Source organism: Gasterosteus aculeatus, unplaced genomic scaffold (genome assembly GCF_964276395.1).
Source record: "Gasterosteus aculeatus unplaced genomic scaffold, fGasAcu3.hap1.1 HAP1_SCAFFOLD_34, whole genome shotgun sequence".
Lineage (NCBI taxonomy): Eukaryota > Metazoa > Chordata > Actinopteri > Perciformes > Gasterosteidae > Gasterosteus > Gasterosteus aculeatus.
Window position 1 is genome coordinate 141,511 of NW_027554892.1, and position 11,897 is coordinate 153,407.

The 11,897-nt window shown below is 39.4% G+C and overlaps 1 long non-coding RNA gene across 1 annotated transcript; it reads right to left on the bottom strand.

Moving 5' to 3' along the window:
- Window positions 1-2,097: 2,097 nt before the first annotated feature.
- LOC144394040 (uncharacterized) lies at window positions 2,098-9,906 on the bottom strand. Its single transcript, XR_013456875.1, has 3 exons — window positions 9,892-9,906; window positions 9,777-9,825; window positions 2,098-2,567 (listed from the first exon to the last, which is right to left on the bottom strand). It is a non-coding gene; the product is annotated as an uncharacterized LOC144394040 (long non-coding RNA).
- Between the last annotated feature and the right edge of the window lie 1,991 nt (window positions 9,907-11,897).

The window sequence follows — 11,897 nt, forward strand, 5'->3', positions numbered from 1 at the left end:
ATGCCAACGGCTAAAAAACGTGAGGGAGTCTATGGCAGCTACGCCAGCACAACCTCCGATCGGGCCCAAAATCTACACGCCCCCCCCCGCGGGAGGAGCTGGTCCGATTTTCAGCAGCCTAGCACAGACTGACAGCCAGACTTATAGGCGATATCCAAAATCAGATTCTGGTGAGATGTGGTCGATTTCACAAAAGTCTGACACCCGGCCGTACACCGGTGTCTGACACAGACCTGGCTTTTGTGACATCCAGCAGACGTGTACAGGCGGCTGTCAGCATTGACATTGGCCGGACTTTTTGTCCTCAGCCATGACGCCTTTTCGGGTCGAATTTAACGGTAATCCTAAAACACTGTTCTCCTGATCTGGAAACTTTCTTCATCAACTGCAAACCCTTTTATTCCCTCCGTGAGCTTCATTCATCCTGGTCGGTGTTTACATGCCGCCGGCGGGCAACGTGCACAAGGCACAGCGGACATTCGCCGACCAGATACGGCGTGTGGAGCGGACCAACCCGGACTCCTTAGTTATTGTCCTCCGGGACTTTAACAAAGGAAATCTCAGCCATGAACTTCCTAAGTACAGACAGTTTATTAAATAAGACCAGAGAGGAGAACACGCTGGATCACTGTTACACCACAGTAAGCAGGGCTCATCACGCCGTCCCTCGTGCTGCACTGGGACACTCTGACCTCGTCAAGGTCCATCTGATTCCTGCATACAGGCAGAAACTAAAGCTCTGAAAACCTTAATTTTATTCCCACTAAGGGAATAAATAAAAAAATACTAGAGCAGAGCCGCTTTGATTTACAGAAGTATCAGGAGTATCACAGAAAATTAAAACTGGTGGCCTATTCTGAACGTCTGCCGTTTATGAACAAGTCAAGTCTGGACTCCTGCAAGATCACAGATACCCGACGCGATCACTGCCCTTTTCCAGTTTGACATTCAACATTTTGACCACCATTTCAAAGCACACCAGGTGCCGCTCACCAGTAGTGGATGAATTGATTAATAATGAAAACCATTATTATCAAACCGGCCGATAAGGGCAGTGCTATTGTGATTTTGGACAGGGATCAGTACTTATGGGAAGGCTACAGGCAACTTAATGACCTCGCATATACCAGATTGACCAGCCCCATTTATCCCAATACTATCCCGCTTATTAATTACATTTACATTACATTACATGTCATTTAGCTGACGCTTTTATCCAAAGCGACTTACGAGCACTTATCGTGCATTCAACCATAAGGATACAGACTCAGAAGAACAAAGTGCAATTTCCTCAAATAAGCCAATTTGCTATAGATAAGTGGCCAAGGCCATGAACAGAAGTCCTTTGTTTTGAAGCGTCTATGAGCTTGAGTTGACCGCCCTCCCTTCTCAGGACACAGCTGCAAAGAAACATTTTGTATCATGCTGCTCTTTGCACATCAGGGTCAAATACAGGACACTTGAGACACGGCTTTAGCGCAAAACAATGTTATAATATGTTTTACCAGTACATGCATCTCACAAGATGTAACACCATCATTTTTTTCTCAACTGAAAGACTAAGAGATTTGTAATCATCAGAAGCTGCCTGCAAGGTTTTTTTGGAAAATGATGTAAATGCAACCTGTAGCCAAACAGTTTTATGATCTCCAGAGAAACTCCCTGGCTGCTCTTTATCATAACATCTTGTATGACTCAAACACAAAAGCGGACTGTGCCCAGGGGGGACCCCTGTTCCTTACAGTATTGGGCAGATGAAGGCACAAATGTACATTGAAAGTAACATTATTGATCCCATAAAGGGTATCCATTTCCTGAACAAACTGTTAGCAACAACTCAGATTCTGATATGTGCATTGGTGATATATTCTCACCAAGTAGAAGAGCCCTTTACCAACTTAAACCAGTGCTTCAGATAGTTTTCAGGTAAGATCCCTTTCAATATTGGTATGCTGTAATAAAACAACCACATGTTCCACTCGTGTGACTTTCACTGAGCGGGGGACACGGGAAACATTACAGGCGGGTTTAATAGAAGTTCTAATGTCATCAATCTGTTCTGTTGAGCGTCCGATATACCATCCTAGCATCCTTCTCAAAACGGTGTTTCAGGTGTTCCCCTAATTGGTGGTCATCAAGCAGTTTTTTAATATGGTATTTTAGTGGCAAGTACAAAAAACACTGGTCTTTTTGTGCATGCGCTTTTGATGTGTCCTGGTCACACACTGGGCACTTGACATTAAAGGGACCTTCCTGCATGTTTACGTTGCAACTCTTGCACACATAATGGACTTCTAATATGTCTTTCACTGAATCAAATCTTTGTAGAAAAGGTACTTTGAGCCACTAACCAATTCCCCACTAGGACCAGCTTTAAAGTTGATAAGATGCATGATGTCCTTCGAGGCTCCATTTGTTAATCCGTGTTTGAGTTTTAATGCCAGCAGCAGGAGTTCCACCTGTTCCTTTGTTGGTTTCTGGTCTAAAGTTGGACTTGTGAGGTCTTCTAGATGTTCCTCTACTGGCTCCCCAGGTGAAGAGCTAGGGCCAGGTATGGGTTGGTTCATCTGTGAATTGAAAATATTGGATAAGCAATCTCAAATTTGACTGTACAAATGTACCATTTCATGTGGTTGGTAACCACCCACTGCAAAAACTCCTGCTCTAACCAAGACATATAATCTTATATCCAGCCAAAAAGTCGTATTGATCTCATTTTGAGAATAATATACCAGGTAAGAGCAGATTGTGTAAAATAATTTAGATTATTTTACGAATATTTTTCCTTTCTTTTCTTACTTAGTTAGTATATCTTAAAGTTTGTTATTTTTTATGTACATCAAGCTGAATTACTGTTAGAGACCGCATTGGAGCATTTTATGAGGATGCATAGCTGTTAGAGACTGGTTTCAAGACTGCCTAGTAAGAACTGCTAAAATAACAATTCATTATTGTATTTATTGCAAATATTGGTGTGTCAACAACACATTTATTTACAGGCCGTAACAAATCATTTCAACAGTATCAAGTCACCACACACCTTCCAAAACTTACAGTATGGTTATTCATTTCCAGTTTTAAGTGCAATATTGTTATATTGTATTTTATATAAAAAAATAAAAAAAAAATAGTTTTTAAAAGTCATTGCATAATATGATGTATAATCAAGTAGCTTTTCAGCATCCTGGAACTCTGTGGCCTGTGCAAGATTAGGTACAGCAACTTAAAATGCCAAAAGATCTCTATTCCAACCCAGAGTCTCGTAAAGGTGATATTCAAAGCAATAAAATAAACTGTCTATCACATGAATGTTTTTTATGAGTCCAAAAACAGGTACTGTCTCATTTGCATTAGTAATTATCAAAGACTGTTCACGGATGTACTTGTTACCATTGAGAATCAGCCACTTTACATTGACCGCATGTTATATGCCATCAATCCCCAATAAATCTCTTGTCTTTTCTGTGATGTAATCCATATTTGTCACTTCAGAGACAGGACCCAATTCCCTCTCATGAACAAAAACTGGGTGCTCAGTGCCCATTTCATTTTGACAACATTCAAAAAGCTGATTATGGTTGACGAGTGACTTACAGACATTTTTAAAGTTCAATTTAGATTATCACTGTTTGAAAAAAGAGGGCTTCGACTCAAATCTCATGCACATATGCCTTATTGAAGGGCCCAGAGAAAGGATTTGAGCAGGTATATGCACCATGTAATGTTGCTTAGGAATTACATTATTCTCCAGGAAACAGTTGTTTAAACTGTTTGAGATGCTGTTGAATCATTTGTTTCAGTCTCAATACACTTTGCACCGATAAAACAGGTGCAAATATTATCTGAACTATCTCAATCAAGTCTAAAACAAACTGAACATATTCGTTCTTCTCAATACTGTTCTTTGTGTCCCTTAAGGTACTCAGAAGAGCAGCTTGATACTGCTGGACTCCAAAGATAATACTGTTGACGCTCCTCTGAAAGAAAAAGAAATTATAGTACGAGACACACGTTTGTCCATCATCCAGAACTAGCATAACCCTACTCGCAAATCCACAAGATTACATACAAATCTAGCCCCAGATCTCAAGTTTGACTACGTACATTTTTGGAATAAAAAAAGGACTGGGCAATTAATCAAAAATATATTGAAACTGAAATTCAGATCCTCTAACTGACGTAATCTTGCCCATATCGATTATTCAAAGAAAAATTCTGTGTCTGTTTGTACGCATTTTGACTTTAGTGAAGACGACACTAAACAAAAAGAAGTTAAATGTAAACCTTAAGAAAAAAAACAATTTGTTTCAGCGTCGTTCAACTCTATTGAATATGAACAGTGCATGGCACTAAATAATCAATTATTAATAATCGCCCCCGACTTCTTTTGATTGACCCTTTGCTGTCCACTAGCAGAAGAAGAAATGGAAAGAAGTATTCCTCTTTGTGTATTCCTTTCTCAAAAATTGCCCATTATTGCTATGACAATGGAATTGATTATAAACTGACCCATTGATGTAGAATTGACAGGAAATGTAGAAAGGGTGCAGTTTGTGAGTAGATTTACTTCATTTTTGATTTTTTTTTTTTTGCATTTAAATTTACTTTTCAAATGTAATATTATTAAATTTGTAATTAATCTGGTGTGAGTGTCACAAAGTCTGTCAACATACAATTTAGCACTGAGGCACGGTAGGGTAATACCTGGGACAGGTGGCATTGTTCCCGGACATTAATGACAAACGCTGCTGCACGTCTGGTAAGAGCCTCATGTGATGTACCAGCACATTCCTGTAAAGACATGTTGATATATAAAATAGTTCAAACTTGCGGAAGTCTTAAATATTTCTGTTTGTCCTTCTATACATCAGTATTTCATTTTTCTTAACACAAACCCGTCACTTCTTGTTTGTGTTAACAGTCTGATGCTTTTCAAAAGGGGGCCAACAGGGGACTAAAATATTAACAAAATGTAATGAATATGGTTTTATTATAATATTATGCAAGATAGTCAAAAGTGGAATCTTACCTGATGATCAGTATGTTGAATCTGGGAATCATCAAGCTGAGGCTGAGGCATTTCATTTGGGGTGACACTTGTGCGGACTTCACTGCTGGTCCTTTGCATCCCTCTTGTTGAGTGGTGTTGTGTTCAAAAATGAAGAAACGCCAGACGGACAGAGGTCATCGCTGATCAAAAGGTTAAAATCAAATGTATTTAATAAAGGAGATGGCGTTGCGGTAAAAAGAACATCTCAGCTGAGGAGCCGCTGGTCTCAGCAACCAACAGGCCCCAGGTCAGTCCTTTGACCATCCCTAGTGCCCGTCTGTCGCCTCCACCAGCCAACTCGAGAACAATGGTTCCTACAGGTATTTATACCAATGCTTTAAGGTGTGAAAGTCAGTGTCCACACCTCTGTGAGTGGTCTTCTGGTGAGTTCAATGTAACTCGGATTTCGAATGATCCTTAGTCAATATCAGTTGTTGTGCAAGTATTACATGCATGCATTCCAGTTGATTACATTACATCAAATACAATCATAACTGCATTGGTATTATTCTAGTACAGCTGCAGATTTACAGTAGTTTTACAATATTGTCATTACTTTATGGATTACAGTTTCAGAATCATGGCTGTATTCTGGTGTACACTATATGCATTTTTATTAATTTTATGAACCGGGTCGTATATTTGTTTCTAATATCCTACAGTGGCACAGTCAGAAAAAATTGGTAGATCAAAATGTTCTCCTCCAACCCTAGATGGCTCAGATGTAGCTGCTGTCATCCCTCTGGTGGGTGGGTGCCCAGTTGCAAGATACAGAGCATGTGTGCGTCTGATATGGTAGTAGAAGGAGTTGTATACTGTGTATTCTTCGGTACATCCATCAATTCCGCATATAACACGGAAATCGGGGTTTCGACTATGTGCTGTGTTGATATGGCTCAAGAGAGACTTTAATGTTAAGGCAACAAAAACGAAGCAAATAACACACCTCCAGCAAGCCATTATGTTAAAAGTTGCTAGCTAGCTAGCTAGCTAATGAAAGCTGACAGTTAGTGTAGTTTTTTATGAAACTGAAACATTAACGACAAAATCAAGAATTGCTAAGACAGCAAGGGCAAAAAATAACTATACTTGCAAACTACACGTAGCACAAAGAGCGTGATGTTTAATCCACAACTGCAGACAGCAAACGAGGAAATTGTTGATTCATGTCGGCTTTGACGGGCACGAGCAGCCTTGCGCATTTGGTTGGTCGATACCAAAAGACAAGTTGGGGGGGGGTCATTCTATGACACCGTGTAATTTACATATACACTTACGCAATTCCGGGATGAAAAGGCGGATTTGAATGACATATGTTTGTCAGAACATATGTTTGATTGTCATTTTGTCATATTTCCATTTAAACAGATAAAGATAAAAAGATAAAGACAAAACTATGAAGCATGTAAGTGATTTAAATTTGTGGTAAATATGTTTGTTTATTTATTTTGTCTGCCGTGGTTTATCTGTAACATAAAAAGAAGGCATCTAATTATAACCAAACCTTTTGTTTTTACCACAGATGAGCATTTACAACAATCTTCACAAGAGGCTGCAGAATGTGAAGTCCCCACAAAAGAGGCAGGGGCCCACTCCAGAGAGGGGCCATTCAAAGAAAAGGAGTCTCATTGACTTCTCATCGAGTGACAGAGAAGAAAATGATGCAGACTCAAGTGGTGCATCAACAATTATTTTGCATCAAACATCTGGGAGCAGTTCTGATGATGGCAGCAGGTCACGTAAGTTGGAATTGTGTAGCATGAAGACTAAGAATTGTCTATCAGAATACAGACACTGATCATTTTAGTTTAATTCTGATTCTGTTTTGATATATTTAGCTGTTACTGATGATTTTTTATTTGATTGCATCCATTTGGCTCTAAAAAGCAGGAAGGGCAAATGTTGATGTATAACATGCACAATATTGCTTTTTGTCTGGTGGAGATTTACAGTAAGGTGGTTTTATCACTATATTTTCCAATTTCTTATGATGCAAGTCTGACCTGCTGATGTTGATTTCATTTCTAAGAACTATAATTAACAGCACACACATTGTTCCTTTTCTTTATTGGAGAAATGTATTGTAATAAATAATTACTTAACTATTTTCCTTCAAAATTGCATTAGTATATAGGTCATTCAGCATCTCTAATTTTGTTAATTGTTACACTGAACCTATATTATCATTCAGATTGACATGTTTGATACCCATTACTGATTTTTGTTCTCCATTTTAGCTGAAAAAGACAGTCTGATCATACAGGCCAGACCTTATAAAACTCTGCCGGAGATGTTCAAGAAAACAAAACCAAACAAAGATGCGGTCCACCAAATCCTTGACCTCGAGTTTGAAGCAAGAAGAGCCTTCATCGACAGTGATGCCATGAAAGAAGAGGACAGGCCAACAAAGATCCTCGACGCCTACCCTTGTTTTAAGGATCTTCATCACGTAAGCATAATTTATTTGTTATTTCAGCTCATCAAAAAAAACAATCATTATTGCAGGAGTTAACACTTATTGCATTACAGGTGATGAGTGAGCTGCAACAAATCCTGGATAAGGACAACATCACATACATAGATGAAGTAAAGAAGAGATGGGAAGACTTCTGTGCCAAGGTGCAATTTTACGGTGTTTCAAAGAAAGTGATGAAGCCGCCCGTGAACCTGGATGCAGGTAGGGCATTCTGCTGCGTCTCTAATATACTGTGTGGCTTTTTTCATGGTTGCGATAAGGATAAAAGATAATTCTCTGAATTCGGAGAACATTTGTTTTTGTTCTAGTGGAATATGCCATAGCTCTATTCAAGGCACTTCCTGCCCTCTTTCCTTCACCAACTGCCCCACCGAAGAAGTTGGGAAAGCCAGTGAGGCATTGCTTCATGTCCTTCAGGTGAGTTTGTTCCCAAAAATTGTTGAACAATCAAGGGGCGTGTCCACAAAAAGGGCTTTTTGAGCCACCACTAGGAGTGCTAGTCTTTCCCGTGCCATTATTTGATTTAATTATCATTTAATTTCTTTTGGTCCTGTGTTTAAAACACAGGACAGTTTGTTTTCATATACCACCACAGTGGTGTCTTGTGTTTATTTTTGTTGTACCCTTAAAGACATTTTTCAGATTTGTTTCTTTCTTCTTTTTATTAGCCAACAGAAGATCCCACCATCTACCTTCAGAAGACACCACTCTCTGCACTTGTTTTGCTCTTTGATGGGTCCCGCTGTCTTGTCACATTTGGAACCACTCCCATCACCACATTTGCCAAGGAAGACCTTTGTGAAGTTTTGCTTTATCTGATGGCTTACTACTACACTCTGCATCTCACCTATCCAAAGTGTGTGGCAACCCTCCTCTCAGTCATTCAGACAGAAATATTAGACATGACGACCTCATACAAAAAAGCCATGACAGAATGGAAGGATTTTATTGGGATGTAGAGGTGTTCACTGTGTTAAACTACTATACTAGAATAACTGGCACCACCAGTTTCACTGTCGCGGTACTCTAAATCGATAGTAGTGTGCATTGGAGTTTGTCAAGAGAAAATTCTTTCTTCCTTTTTGTTCAAGTATTCTCTGATTGCCTTGTTCTTTGTTCCTTTAATCATCAAAGCATATTTTGTGCTGCAAATGTTGGATCTAAAAAGTTAATAGAGGCCAATGACGGTTAACTAGGTTTATAAACATTACAGGAGGTGGAATGAACAGAAAATTTGAAACTTAATACTTTTTTCTGTATCTGAATGTCAGGTAATCAGATTCAGTGACGATGACACATAACCATAATGACCTCAAAGTTGTATCACATGTTTTCTGTTGCAATGCTTCCGTAATTGAGAATATGTAATATTTTGAAAAGCAACAAGTGTGTTAAAGGGCACAAAATCTAAATAAATTGTTGTTGACAATGATCGTATTCATGCTTTGTCTCATTTTAAGCCGCACAAGCTAATAATGAACAGTCTTGAATTAAGTGAAATTGTCTTGTATAGTGGTTCTGCTTTTAAGAACCTTTCACTAAAATTAAGAAAGGAAAAAAACTGAAAGAAGAATGGACATCTTATTTTGAGTTTATTTGACTTAATACAGTGCTTGAAATTAGTGTTTTACCACTCATTACAAGACATGTACCACCTTTCTGATGCCTAGAACATTTTTCTTATTTCAAGAAATCTTACTGTGTATTACTAAGTGTAATAATCTTACTGCACTGGCAGATAAATTAACTTGTTTTAAGTCTTTACCTTCTCAAATTAAGTAATTTTTACTTGCATTTAGATGGTTCATTTTTGCAGTGTGCATTTGAAGTCCGGCTCAAATGTATTTGATTATATTTTTAACAGTCCTTTCCATTGATTTTTTTTGGTCATTAGATCATAAATTATTCTTTTTTTTTTATTCTGTGCCCCCTTTTGTCTTCATCTGGCAAGACACAATGAGACACGTTCTGTGATTTTGTATGTGGCCAGCTGAGAGAGATGCTGCATTTGCACACGAATCAAAACTTGTTTTTTGTTGTTTTCTAACATGATAAAAATATGGGTATTGCTGCAATATGGAACGGATAAAGTAATATGTTATTTCCAATTTGTGCTCTACTTTAAGCAACATCCGGTAGAAGTTTGGGTTATGGAATTATCTTATGATTATTTACAGTAAACTAGTGTGCATGCACAAACAAAACAAAAAACGCCTAACTTGAATATTTTAGCCATTTTTAGCAACTTACTGTGTCGTCAGAAGCAGTAGACACCGGGTTGTCCTCTTGGGTGAGATACCTAAAATTAAAATCCTTGATCAAGAAATATGTAGGCCTAATGGACGTGTGCATGTGTTCTACTTACTGAGTTGTAGAAGAACCTCACCCATATCTTCAGAAATGTCCCTAAAAAAAATGTTGTGGTAATGTTAAAACACTGATTGGTAAATTCCATTCATGTGGTGAAACCTTTAAGACTGTACATTATAACTGTAGGTTATACAGTGGACATGGTAAGATCATTTTTACCTTTATACAAACATACTTAACATAGATTATGGGAAACTAGAAAATGCATTTCCTGCAGAAAATGCGTGGGAATGCTGAGTAGCTAAAGCTAAACTGGTTGAATAGCTTAAAGCCATGAGAAGAAGCTTAAGTAGTGGGAGTAGTTGAAAAAGTGGAAATCGGTTTAATAAGTTTGAATTTAATTAAAAAGTTATATACACTGCATAGAACGAAAAAGCATCAATTTAGCTGAGATGTGAAATATATTAGGTGAAAAGAATGGGGCTGAACAAGAAGGAGAGGAAAGAGAGGAGAGGAATAGAGAAGAAAGAAGAAGAGAAAGAAAGAGAGGGAGACAGGAGGGAGGGATACAGTTAGAGGGAGGTAGGGACACACAGAAGCATTCCTGCTAATTATGCCACATATGTTTACATGATACCTGTAGCTGGTAGCTTTGTAGCTAGCTTCTAGCATGTTTTACTTTTGTTTATGTCTTCGCTTAGTTCTTTCTGGAACGGGTGCTTCGTCGTTGACGAGGTACCTTTTTGTAACGTACTGGATCTGGATTCTTTTTCTTTATTTGTTGCTTATTTACCACAGACCGTAAAGCATACTGGCAAGCATGTGTCCACTCTGGTCCGATCGGCCGCTACAGCGTCGCATGCGAATTACATCATCACCCGCGCTGGGCCGCTTGTGGATGACGTCCTTCACATGCAGGTGCCATCTTATCTTTCGCGCCGAAAGATAACGGCTGGGACTAAGTAAAAAGTATTAAAAATGGAGACATCAGCGTTCCGCTATGTCCTACTTGAATGGACTGAGGGTGATGATAGTGGGGCGCATAGTATTTTGGCGATGGACTGTGTCCGGAATTTTTCAGTTCAAGAATTTTTTGCCTCGACTGAACAAAACGAGAAGCTGGTGGAATGACGAAAAGGCCGCCAACCCTGGCCGGTTCACCGAGCCAAAATTATTGACGTGGCAAGTAAGTTATGTTACATTTCTATTATGTATATCACATTAAATTTTGCTCGCACTTAAAGAAGTGTAAAATGGATCTTGTTACCTGACTAGCTTAGTATGCTGGCTGACGTTTCAATAAAAATATTGATACAAATTATGATATATTGTTGTTTTCAGAAGTGATATTACGAGATGTGCCGACGCTTCGAAGCGTGTGTCGAGTAATGGAGGGGGCGTTTCCTCGAAGCGCGTATTGAGGCTCGCTTCCAAAAATGATGACGTCCGAAGCCCGGCTGTACCACGTGACTGCTTCGGGAAGTGGTTCAGATTTTGCCGGGAGGTTTGACAGCAAATGTCACGGAAATAGCTTCGAGGAAAACGCTTCGAGGAAACGCCCCCTCCATGTTATGTCCAGCCCTGAGTATTAAGTTAAGTTGGCTGGATATTTATAATTTATTCTTCGGTTATGTGTTATTGTTTACTCACCTCTCCTCTCGTTTCAGACTCCTCCCCCCCTCAGGTGTGTGGGTTCCACCTGGGTAATTGTCAGCTCCTCCCTGATTGTTTGCCCCTGGTCCTCATCACCCGGTGTATTTAGTCTGTGGGTTCCTGTCCTCTGTTGCCAGTTCGTCTTTGATACTCCATGTTCCTAGCGTTCCAGCATTCATTCCTGATAGCCTTCCTGTTACCGACCCCTGCCTGGTTAACCAGTTACGTCTCTGCCTTTTCCCTGCCGGATACCTTGCCTTGCGATCGACTGCCTGCCCGTGTACCGACCTTGGACCGGAATTTTTACAAACTCTGCACCTGCCAGCCTCCTGTTGGGTCATTATACCCGTGTTTGTACTGCCATCCGACAGTAAAGTTGGTTAACTGCACCTTCTTGTGTCTCCGAGT